Below are 12,689 nucleotides of genomic sequence, written 5' to 3' on the forward strand. Positions count from 1 at the left end.
GCTGTAGCCCAATTTAGGTATTCCAATCAGTCATAGGCAGAAGACGGACTTACAAGCCTTCTAGTGTGGTGTTTCTGACTATTCCTTTCTCTCCCTCTCTAGTGTCTACTCTATATTATAATGTGTGATAATGGTTTCTTTGTTCCACATAATCATCTGTGCTGAGTTCATTTTGGTTGTGGGTTTTCTTTTCATTTTCTGAATTTCCTGTTGTGTTAATGTTTACTAAAGTTGATCTTCCACTTTTTTATTTTGATGTGAAGGTGTATTCACTTTCTTTGAGGTTATTCTGTAATTTATTTTAAAATTTCTCCATTTAAAATACCCTGTTTTATCTTGAAGTCTGCTTGACTTCCTTGCCATTTGGAAGTTCACTGTTCCCTCTTTTGATTTTGTAGTTGTGTAGTTGACTTCATTATAAACTGGCATCTCTGGTTCCTTATTTTCAGTCTTGTAGGTTTGTTTTATTTTAAATACTTCTATATCTGGTTTGAGTTCTGGGTGGTGTTGTCATATATGTTAATCTCAGATTAAGAGCAGCCTTTACAGTTTGTTTTTTGTTTTTTTGTAAAGTTGGTCTTGTTATTGCAAATTCTAATTTCTGTTTATCTGGAAATATCACCATATTTGAAGGACAGCTTTGCTGGGCATATGATTCTTTGTTGGTAATTTTTTTCTTTCTTTTAGAGTTTTGTTTATGCTTTTCCATTTCCTTCTTACATGATTTCTGCTGAGAAATCTGAGTTTAGTCTTATTGGTTCTCCTTTGTAGGTGACTTTTTGTTTTTTCTGAGATGCTCTCAAAATTCTTTCCTTGTCTTTGTTTTTGGAAAGTTTGATTATGATGTGTCTTGGTGATTTCCTTTTGGGATCTCTCCTGATTGGGATTTGTTCAACTTCTTGTATACTTATCCTCTCGTCTTTCTTGATGGTAGGGAAGTTTTCTTCCAGCAACTCTTTGACAATATTCTCTGTACTTTTTAATGTCTCTTCCTCTTCTGGAATTCTGATCACCTGTAAGTTGTTATTCTTCATGACGTCCCACGTAACTCTTAGTTTTTCACTGGATTTTTTCATTATTTTTTCTGATTATTAATTTATCTTTAAGATCACCAATTTGAGTCCTATTGCTAAGAATCTACATCTTTACCATTTCAGTGTATTGTCCATTTCTGAAATTTTAGTCTTCTGGATTTCTAATTGCAGGTTTTGTATTGTTTTAAAACTTGCATTTAAAAAAAAAATGTGTTTATTCTTGTAATGTTTTCCTGAATTCTTAAGTTTTTTTCTATGTTCTTCTTGCTTTCCTCGAGCTTTCTGCCAATCCTTTGTAGGTACCTAAATATCATTCTTTTGAATCCTTTTTCAATTAGTTCCATTATCTTTTCTTCCTCAGAAATGTTTTTTGGACCTGCATCTTGGTCATTTGCTTGAGCCATTCTCTCCTGCTTGGTGTGAGCTAAAATAGCCTGTTGTCCTCAGAACACTGTGGTGTTTTTGCATTTGATGACTGTATGTTGATGTGTTCTTAGACTCTCAACAACTGCCTCCTGTGGGTGTGGTTAGAGAATGGAAATGTATGCACCATTCTCCATTTTCCATTTGTGTACTTCAGTTTAGGGTAGGCTTGGCTGGTGTTGCTTGCTGTCTGTCATTGATCAAGTGGTAGAGGAACTGGTATTGGGTCTTGTCCAGTGGGCAGAACAGCAGAGGGTATGGTTGTAGCTGGGCTGTATGGTCATGGTTGCTGTCTCCTGTTGGGTGGAAAAGAGGAGAATTCTCCCCCCACCCCCCACCCCCACACATTCAAGGAACCAAAACAGAATTTAAAAGCAAGCAACCAACAATGAAAAGAGAAAATCATAATGGAAAAAAGAAACACAGGCAGGAACTGGAAGAAAATATAATAACTAGAAAGAGAAAACAGGGACTGGAAAATGAAGCTATAGAATAAAAAATAAAAGAAATAAAAATAAAAAGAACCCTTAGAAAAATCAGGGAGGAGGAAGATGAAAAGAGAAAGAGAGTAGAGAGTAATCAAGAAATAACAAGAGGGGGTGGTGGGAAAGAAGAAGAAGGGAAATGAGAGAAGGAAGAAAAGGAAGAACCAGCAGAGTAGAAATGGTAAAACTCAAGGGAATGGGAGAAAGAATAAACAAACAAAAACAATGAAACAGCTAAAGGAAAAACCGCAAAACAAAACAAAACCAAAACCCGTGCAGCTGTTGGGCCCAGAGAGGAGAAAACTCTGGGCAGCTCATGCAAACCAAGAATCTCACAAAGGTGGGCGTGGGAGGGATGGGCTACCTGCCTCTGTGGTATCTACTTTCAGGGCACTCAATCTGGAAGTAGTTTGTGGAGGCACTTGAAGGATCTGGTTTCAGTGTCTGTTAGGACCACAGGGCAGCTGGGAGCAGAGTGACAGGTTAAATAATGGTCTGGTGACTCTATAGGTTCTGTAGGTGCTCAGCTGAGTGCAGCTGGCCCCCGCCTCACACTGGTGTGGCTCCCAATCATGGGACTCTGAAAACCTGGAGAGCAGGGTCAGCACTGTGGGTAGGTGAGGGTGGGAGCTGGCCGTACCTCTGGTCACAGGGGATTGTGGGGAACAAAGAAGGAATCCCACCTTTTCAGTGGCCTGTGTGACTCTGCTCTGCCAGGCCACCTTCTGTTTCCAAAGTTGCTTACAAAGGTTTGAGATGGTCACTTCGTGTCTGGCCAGTGGTTCACCAGTCAGTCACTCTCTCTTGTCCCTGCACTGTTTCTCTTCCCAGCAAGCACACAATCCACTCTACTAACCTTTCTTCTGAAGCTAAGAGTTCCAGGATTTTCCTCTGTGTCTGTTTTGTTTGTTCTGTCCTAGGGGGTCTGTATAGTGTTTCTGCTTTGTCTGGCATCTTACCGGAAGTCTCTCACATCCATCACTTTTTGTTCAGTCATTCCATTTGTCTGAATGGGACATGGGCCAGAGGGAAAGGAGGTGGAGCTCAGTGGAGGGAGTTGGGATAAAGGCTTGAGAGGTATTTTGTACTGTAACTTTTCTACTATTTTTAGGGATTGCTTGCCCTTGGCATAGTTCCTTGAATCCGATGACCAGGCAAAGATAAGTCCCATTTTACATGTGAGGAAACTGAGGCTTGTTGAAGAAAATCAATCTGACCATGCATTCAGAACTTGAATGCAGGACTTCACTACTCTATTGCATCAATACGGAGCCAGCATTCAGAGGCGACCTTTGGGCTGGTAATAGCAGGAACTGGCCAGGATCCGGAACTTATGAGGAAATGCCGTTCATTATTAGTCTCATATAACTGGAAGGAATCTAGACACCATTCAGTACAAGCGTTTCATTCTTGAGTTGAAGAAACAAGAGACCTGAGTGTGTATGTGTATATGTGTGTGGGACAGCAAGTTGGTGACCAAGCTGGAACTGTTTTTGTTTGTTTTATTCCAACTGTCAGTTCAGCCCTGGCAGAATGGATGCTGAGTCCCAGGAGAGGGCTTCTGAAAAAGAGGCTTTTGTTTCGCCAGCTCTCTCTGGTTTCCCCTCAAGGTTTCTTTACTAACCACCAGTGGGCCCATCTACCCAGATTTGCATTTGTCCCTGTTGCAGGCTTAAGGGCCCTGCAACTGAAGCTCCTGCATGCGCTGCACTTTCTGGATGTCCAAGGAGTCAACCATTGGAGTCCTGTTGTGGCACTGTAGGATAAGCACTGGACTGCTGACTGCAAGGTCTGTGGTTCAAACCTAGCAGATGCTCTTTAGAAATCCTATACAGGGTTGCTATGAGTTGGAACTGACTCGACAGCACTTAAAAGCAACATGTGAGAAATTACAGGCTTTTTTTTTTTTTAATCAAAGACACCTGTGTTCAAATCCCTCTTCTACCATTGATTCTCTCTGTGACTTTAGGCATTTATCAATTTTCAGCCCTTAATTTCTTTATCTTAAAAGGAAGAACCAAAATGATGTGCCTACAGCCTAGTGGTTAAGAACTCATGCTCTAGTGTCCAGCTGCCAGTGCAGGGGTCTAGCGCTGCTACTCATGGTGGTAGTCTTTGGTGATTTGTACCACTTTCTGGATCCAGTTTCTGTATCTGTAAACAGAAGCTCCTACCTCTTGGGTTACTGTAACAAGGCACTGTGATAGTATTGACACGTGTCCTGTCATTTTATCCTCTCATTAGCCCTGAAAGCAGATTTATTATTCTTATTTTCCAAGTGAGAAAACAGAAAAGTAAAGTGACTTGCCCCAGGCCACATAGCTAGAAAGTAGTGAAGCCCGAATTCAAACCAGCTGTCTGTGACTCTTGCGTACAAGTTCATCACCATGATGCTACACTGTCTTCCCGGCATTCTCACTTCCCTGGCCTCCCAGTGAATGGGAGGCAGGCTATATAACCTGCCAGGTAACTGATGTTAGAGCTGGAGGAGTAGTGTCCAAGGCCATTGCCAGCCTCTGGAGCTAGAGCAGAGAGAGAGAGAGGATATTAGGCTGCACGGCTTCTGCTCCTGCTGCTCCAACTCCAATCCACAGTGACCTTCTTATTCACTGCATTCTTGGGTTCCTTAGTCAGCAGAAACACTTTCATCCACTCAGAGATTACTGTTCAGAGTGTGAGTCCAGGAGTCCTCAGCTATACTGCCCCATTATATACTAGGCTGGGCCTGCAATTGGGCCTTAAAGAGACTAGCACATAACAAATGCTACAAACAACAAAACAACAGTAAAAACCTTAGGGACCACTGAATCTAATCTTATTTATTTCATAGATAGGGAGACTGAGGCAAGGCTGAGCCATGTCAAGAGAGAAATGGATATCTTTTTTTCCTGGGTGCTAGAGGCCCCTGGACTGACTTGGGAGGGCCTGAGGGGTAAATAGGCCCCTGTTCTTCCTTACATCAATCCCAATCTAGCCCACCACCATATTCTGTGGATACCACCTCTGAAATGTTGTTGTTAAATACCGTCGAGTCGGTTCCAACCCATAGCGACCCTTTAGAGGATTTCCAAGGAGCGACTGGTGAGCTTGAACCACCAACCTTGTAGTGCAAACTGACTTTGCAGTCTAGCGTATTAACCCACTGCACCACCTCTGAAATAGTTCATGATATTTTTTTAGAATAGATTTTTCTTTCTCCACTACAGTAACTCTGTGTTACTGAATGGCTATTGCCGTATCTGCCCTGAATAATCACAGTGAGCTCCTTCCTAACTGGTATTCCTAAAGCTATTTTTGCCCCCTTTCAGTTCATTCTCTGTCTGCAAATCCATGGTTTCTCATTGCTATTGAATAAAGACTCTTTACCTTGGACTCCAAGGCCCTGTATAGCCTGGCTCCTTCAGCTTTATGTTAGTGACTTTCCTCTTTGCTCTCTGTGTACAGTCACACAGGTCTTTCTGTATAACAGGTTCAGCAACTTCCCCAAGTTCCTCAGAGAGTCAAATGTCAGCCTCTCAATTTCCAGCTCTATGCTAGGTCCATGAAATTGTGTTTTGAGGAGCTAACACCGTTTCCTCCTTCTAGGTGCCTGACAGACATCCTTACCCCCAGGGAGCTGGTGTGGATAGAGGAGAGGTGAGTGTTACAAAGGCTCAGCCTTGTTTACTTCTGCTGAGTCTGGACAGAATGGTCTTCCAGGCCCTCAGTTTCTGTCTTTGAATCTATTTTACTGTTTGGGAAGCATGAGGGTTTGTACAGACTACAGGTTTCTAGTGGATTTGAAAGAAGGGGTTCAGCGCTGAGGGCCCTTCCTGGTTTGACTTGCTTTGAGGTAGGAACTGAAATGCACATTTGTAAAGTAACCCATTGTATGAGACTAACATGCTTTGGCTACATTGCTTACCTATGCCATAGAGTGATGGGGTGGGGTTGGGCCTAGACGTTTAATTACTAGCCTTGTAGCCCTTGTTTTGCTCAATAACTCCTAGGTTGTAGACTAGCTTCAGGAGAAGGTGTTTCCTTCTGGCTCTACCGCTGACTACTATGTGACCTTGGGCAACTGCTTTCCTTTCAGTTGACCTTAGTTTTCTTACATATGCTTTATCAGGTCAGGGGGTGGGGAAAGTAGGATCAGACTGAATGAGTTGTTTTCAAATTTTCCAGCAGGGAAATCCTTTTTTCAAATGAACCCTAAAGAATCTCAGTGTACAAAACAACTAAAGGAGTTTCAGCCCTGTTTCAAGTTGATGGGGGTGCTGGATGACCCTAATCCACCAATTCTTCAGCATTCCTAGAAGTCTCCCCAGAGCCTTCCTTAACTCTGTGCAAAAATACTTTACAGACCACTGACTGGTCCAGGGAATTTCACAACTCAATTCCACTCTGTGATTCTGTGAATCTGGTAGGGTAAGGGTGTAGAGGGCAGACTGAACCAATGAAGTTATGCTGATTGGGCAATCAACAAGTAATATGCAAATATCACTGTGGTGTTATTAGCAAAGCACAATTGCCAGAGCTGAGATGTCATTCTAACATCCTTGGGTTTTAATTTTTGCTTAAATGCTTTTCTAGTGGACCTCTTTGTTTTGTAGTGTGTGTTAATGTGTTGTGTGTGATATGTGTGTGTGTGCATAGGGGCAGGAACTTTGCTTTGCAGTGTGTTGTATGTGCAGAGATGGCTGAGTCAGACTGGGGCTAGTACACTCAATGAGGAACAGAGTTGAGAGCATGCAGCTTCTGGGGATGGCACAGGTGTGTGTGTGTGGTGGGGGTGTGTGACTTTAGCTTCAGTTAAAGAGAGCGATTTGGCTCCTTACTGCCAGCACATGGGCCCCACGGAGATCTCTGGGCAGGAAGCGCTGGGAACAAGGAATCCTCTGTCCACAGCCAAAGCCCAGCTAGGACAGAGGAGGTGGATTAGGAGTTCCCATGAGGGAGCCTGCCTGCCCTTTCCCTGACATTTGGGCAAGCAAGTGAGAAGACAGGAATTCAGTATATGATTGGGGAAGTAGAGATTGGGTCATATATTTATTCCACAAGTTCTTGAAGCTTTCTGAAGCCCTCTAAGCTCAGAGGCAAATGGCATTGTAGGGGTCAGAACCTAGCAAGGTGAGACTCTAGGCTTTTGCTACCATCAGTTCACTGGTGGACATTGGGCATGATGATAGTTTGTCACAGGTAACCTGGTGCAGTGAAAGTCAGTTGGTGAGTGGATGCTCTAACCTGTAACTTCAGAGCCCAGCATTCAAGTTCTTGCTGATACTTAATTTGCTTTGGCTTCACCACTTCCCCTTTCTGGGTGGTGATTTCCTCTTCTGTAGAATGGGAATATGCAGGTAAGTCAAAAAAGTATTGATAGTCAGATTTCAGTTCATACACACATGGGATAATTCCAAATAAAACATGTTTAAATTGTCCCTGCAATCAGTGGATGTCTGCAGACCAAGTCTCTCAGTAACACACTTATCTTAGTTTCATTTGGGTACCTTCACACACACAAAAAGAAACTATTTTTGGTGTCATGGAAAAAAATAGGTTTTTTTTTAACAAAACTCAGTGGGTATCTTTCCAAATCATTGAAATGTTGCAACAAGTTTATGATAATGTTGCCCTATGTAAAACAGCAGTTTTTGGATGATCAGGCATTTGGAGGAAGGTCAGGAAGACCTTAAAGATAAGCCAGGAGAGGAAAGACCATCATCCTGGTGCATGAAGAAACTGTGACTGAAGCCCAGAAGCTGGTGGGAGAAAACTAGAATTATCATTTAGGCGATAGCTACTCAAGTCGGGATCTCACATCGTTTGACATTTTCAATTTTAAGTGAATATGTTGGCCTCGGCAATCTTTCAGCTCGATGGATGCCAAAAGCGTTTGCCTGAAGATCAGCCAGCTCTAAGAGCTGATCTTTCTATCATTCTTTTAAGCAAGATTGAAATTTATGAAGACAATTTTAAGAAAAAATTGTAGTTGCATACAAGTCTTAGATTTACCCGTACGATCCTGAGAAGAAGGTCCAATCTGGGGTCTGAGGGGATCTGCTGGGCCAGTTAAGTTCAAGGCAGAGAGGTCAGCTCAGAAGGCTATGGCGACTGTTTTCTGAAATCCCAAAGGGATAATCTTGGTAGCTTTTCTTGAAGGAAACAGCACAGTCATTGTTGTTGTTATCGCTAAGTGCCATGGAGTCAGTCTCTACTGACAGTGACCCTGAATAGGGTTTCCAAGGCTGTACATCTTTGTGGGAGCAGAAAGCCTCCTCTTTGTCCCATGGAGTGGCTAGTGGGCGGGAACCATCGACCTTGTGGTTCATAGTCCAATGCTTATCCTAGGAGCCACCATGCTCCTCAGGACAATGAGGACAATCATAGACGCTTATTATAAGAAAGAGCATTAAAGAAAATTGAAAACTGCATTGGTGTGAAAAGGCCAGGAAAGTTGTGCTGAGTAATTTCTTCCCATCATGACAATACACTCTGCTCATTCTTGAAGAGTAGTATGGGATGTCCTACACAAATTTCATTGGGAGACCTTACCACATCCATCCTACAGTCTTGATCTTACCCTTTCACATTTTTTTTGTTGTTCCCCAAACTCAAAGAACATTTTAAAGGAAAATGATTTGAGTCCTTTGAGGATGCTAAAATTGCTGTTTTGATGTGTTATAAATTGAACAGCACAGAATTCTTTGACGGAAGGTTAGAGAGGTGGAAACACTGTATTCAGAAGCGTGTAGACCTAGATCAGGGATGGGGAACATCCAGTCCATGGGTCGTAGAAGGCCTTCAAAATCATTTAGTCTGGCCCTGCCAAGGCAACCAGAATTCCAACTATCACATTTGTTGTTGTTAAGTACTGTTGAGTCAGTTCTGACCTATAGTGACTGTGTTTAGGATTTCCGAGGAGCAACTGGTGAGCTTGAACCACTGATCTTTGCAGTCTAGCGCATTAACTCACAGCACCACACCAGGTCTCCCAGATATCACATTGTTGTTGTTGTTGTGATGTGCCGTGGAGTCGGTTCCAACTCATAGCGACCCTGCACAGGGTTCCCAAGGCTGTAAATCTTTATGGGAGCAGGAAGCCTCATCTTCCGCGGAACAGCTGGTAGTTTCGAACTGTTGACCTTGCGGTTCACAGCCCGACTTGTAACCACTACGCTGCCAGAGCTCCTTAGATATCACATTAGGGATGTGTTAATTAAATGTTTGACCAAGTGTAGCAGGCTAATTTTTAAGTTGATAATTTTGTATGGGCCCATGTATGATGTTATAAATTTTGGCAGAAAAAAGGTTTCCCACCCATGACCTGTTGTTGTTGTTATGGGCCGTGGAGTCGGTTCCGACTCATAGCGACCCTGTACAGGGTTTCTGAGGCTGTAAATCTTTACGGGAGCAGAAAGCCTCATTTTTCTCCCGCGGAACAGCTGGTAGTTTCGAACTGCTAACCGTGAGGTTCACAGCCTGATTCGTAACCACTACGCTACCAGAGCTCCTTGACCTAGGTAGAGGCTATATCAAGAAACAACAGTTTCACATTTTTATTTAATACAAGTTTTTATGATTTTGTAGCAATATTGTCTTTTTTTTAAATTTTTACTTAACCCTAGTACACATCCGCCCTTAGTGTGCTTCTGAGTGTCCATAAGGACAGAAAATTTCAAATATTTTTGAACAACAAAACCCCAGTGTGTAGACATTTTTTATACCACAACTTCTCAGGCTGAATTAGGGGCAGTTCACCCAGAATCCTGCTCTTTGGTTGCCCTTTGCTCTTGGATTGGTCTTTGAGGTACCTCTGCAGTTTCCCATGTCCCCAGAAGCAGGGTCTTACCACCAGTGAGCCAGGTGAAACTTTTTTAAAAATGATGGTCTGAGATTAAGTTTACAGAGTTTCCCTTCAACAATTTATATGTTTTGTTTCGTAACATTAGTTAGAAGTCCCTCAATGTAACAGTAATCTTTTCACTTCCTCCCTGGGGTCTCAGTATCCATTTGTCCTTCCTTCCAGCCCCTTCTTGGCTTCTGAGCTTTGTTTGGGGGTGAATGCTGCCCTTTTGGTCTTCTATGGTTAATTGTTCTGAGGAGTACGTTACTCACAAGTGTTATTGTTCACTTTATAGACCTGGCTGTTGTTTGGCGAAAGGTGATCCCCAGGGGTAGGTTTAGTTCCAAGTTTGAAGGGTGTCTAAGGGGCAGGGTGATCCTTGAGAACATGCTCTGCAAACTGTCCATTGCAGCCCAGAAGAAAGGAACTGTGTCCAAGTATCCAAGGGCGCTTCAAAAAGTTCGTAGAAAAATTCTGCTATCTTTTAATTCCATGTTTTCCATGTTCTTTTTTAAGCCCCCTCCTACAGGATTAGTTATGAAACTGGTTTCTACTCAACGCTGTCTGTGTCCAGCACAAACCTTATCTTGGTTAGGACTTGTTCCAGGGGGCATGACTTTTTCAGAAACAAATGGCAAAAACTTATCTCAAAATGGCTTTAGTTCAAAAAAAGGAGATGAATGAATCCTGGGACAGTTCATGGGATTGAAGAATGAGGAATCAGGTCCTTTTAGACTGTCAGTGGAGTTCTATAGACAATGGAGCTTAGGACCTGCAGAGGCAGCTGAGGCCTAGGGTACACCACTCCTTCAGTTGGAAAAGACTTTCTTATTTTACATCAACAAAATACCTTCACAGAGTCATCTAGTGTTTGATTAAACAACTGGGCACAGTGGCCTAACCAAATTATCCCACAGAATTAACCATCATAGTGGACAAGAGCACGAAGGCACTAACAGCTCACTTCATTAATTTCTTCCTGGTAGTGAATGGACAGAAAACTGCTCATCTTTGGCCCATTGTCCTGGTGTCAGCCATTCTTCCAGATAACACAGAGCTCAAAGGACCAGCATGGTTTCTAACAACCTTGGCAGGCGATAGGATTCTCTCTCCCTTCCCTGGTGCCTCTAATCCACAGAGGGCCTCTCACCTCCCCACATATAGCTAATCTTGTCCACCGCCTTGACAGAACCTGGGATCTGTCCTGAAAGTGCCTTTTGATATTTCCCCAACAACTTGGAAACAAAACTGTGGAAAGAGTACGATACTGGCATAGGGAGCCCCCTTGATTTAAAGTATGAAAGAATGGGTATCATAACTTACTGAGTTGGATTCATACTATATCATTTTACAGATGAACTAGCTGAGGTCCAGAAGAGGAAATAACTTAGCCATACTTTCATATGTACAGGTGTCATATGAAAGTTTGCTATGCCTGAAGGCTCCTGAAGGATGGGTGTAAGTGTGGGAGACTCAATCAGGAGAATGCATCCTCCTGCCCCTGTTTTGCCCACCAACTCCTCTCCTGCATCAGTGGCTCTGAAATGCTGACTCTGGCTACCCTGACTGCTCCCCAGCCTCTCCCCCACATGGTGACCTACCTGAGAGCCAGGTGGGCTGTCTCTGAATGTCACCCGGACAAGACCCAGATGTCCAGTACTTCTCCCATGAAATGTCTCTGGCATCCCTGGATTTCTCTGATCTTCTCTGGAGGGAAAAGGGACTGAGATGGGCAAGGGAGTTCTTCCATGGGGAGGTTCTTTCACTTCATGGCCTTCATCATCTGGCACACACCTGGACTAGAATCAAACTTTTCCATATTTTTTTCGACAAAGGGCCTTTGTGTTCATCTTCTCATCTGATTTTCCATATAATACTGAGAGGAAAGGCTAACCATCCAGTTACCGTTGAGTAGCCCCATGAGGTCACACTAGAATTGTGCTTCTTGAGGTTTTCATGGCTAGTTTTTTGCAAGTCGATCACTATGCCTTTTCCAGAAGTGTCTCTACGTGGACCTGAACCACCAGTGTTTTGGTCAGCAGTGAAGCATGTTAACCATCTGTACCACTCAGAGACTCCAGAAAGTAAGGTTGTTGTTGTGTTGTTAAATGCCGTCGAGTTATTTCCAACTAATAGTGACCTGTATAGGGTTTCCAAGGAGTGGCCTGTGAGCTTGAACCATCGACCTTGTGATTCAAACCAACCTTGCAGTCCAGTGCATTAACCCGCAATGCCATGCTAGGACTCCAAAAAGTAAGGTCAGGTGGTGGTAGTGGTAGTTATGTGCCATGGAGTTGGTTTCAACTCATAGTGACCCTGGATAGGGTTTCCAAGGCTGTACGTAAATCTTTATAGGAGCAGACAGCCTCCTCTTAGTCCAATGGAATAGCTGGTATTTTCAAACTGCTGACCTTGAGCTGATTGTCAGCAACCCGACTCATATCCACTACGCAACCAGAGCGCCTTAAAAAGTAAGGTCAATATTGTTGTCAAGTGCTGTTGAGTTGGTTCCAACCCATAGCAACCCTGTATATTGGGTTTCTGAGGAGCAACTGGTGAGCCTAAACTGCCAACCTTGTGGTTCAAAGGAAATTGGAAGTCCAGTACATTAACCCACATTGCCACATCAGGACTCCAAAAAGTAAGAGAGAGGAGGTGTAATTATCCTCATTTTGTGGGTGGGTTAATAGAAAAGGCAATTGACTTCTCCAAGGTCACACAACTAATGAGTGGCAGAGTAGAACTAGAACCTAGAAACCAGTGTCTAGAAATCCTGATCAGTTCCTCTCACCTTCAGGACTCCCTGTTTGTTCCAGCTCAGTATGTGAGGGTCATGTCCCCAACTCAAACCTTTCTAGACTTCCTGAGGTCTACAGATGAAAGCCTCATGTCCAGATCTCTATTTGAGGCTTCTCCAAATCCAGG

At 43.2% G+C, this 12,689-nt stretch overlaps 1 protein-coding gene across 1 annotated transcript in view; it reads left to right on the forward strand.

The window, feature by feature from the left end:
• The window catches only part of EPB41L1 (erythrocyte membrane protein band 4.1-like 1), a 154,418-nt gene that overhangs the window by 16,666 nt on the left and 125,063 nt on the right, over positions 1-12,689 (forward strand). Inside the window, exon 2 of the mRNA XM_006875718.1 lies at positions 5,528-5,578. The gene's annotated coding sequence lies outside the window, so the exon portion shown is untranslated. The remainder of the gene's footprint in view (positions 1-5,527; positions 5,579-12,689) is intronic.

This window comes from Chrysochloris asiatica, unplaced genomic scaffold (assembly GCF_000296735.1).
Source record: "Chrysochloris asiatica unplaced genomic scaffold, ChrAsi1.0 scaffold00337, whole genome shotgun sequence".
Lineage (NCBI taxonomy): Eukaryota > Metazoa > Chordata > Mammalia > Afrosoricida > Chrysochloridae > Chrysochloris > Chrysochloris asiatica.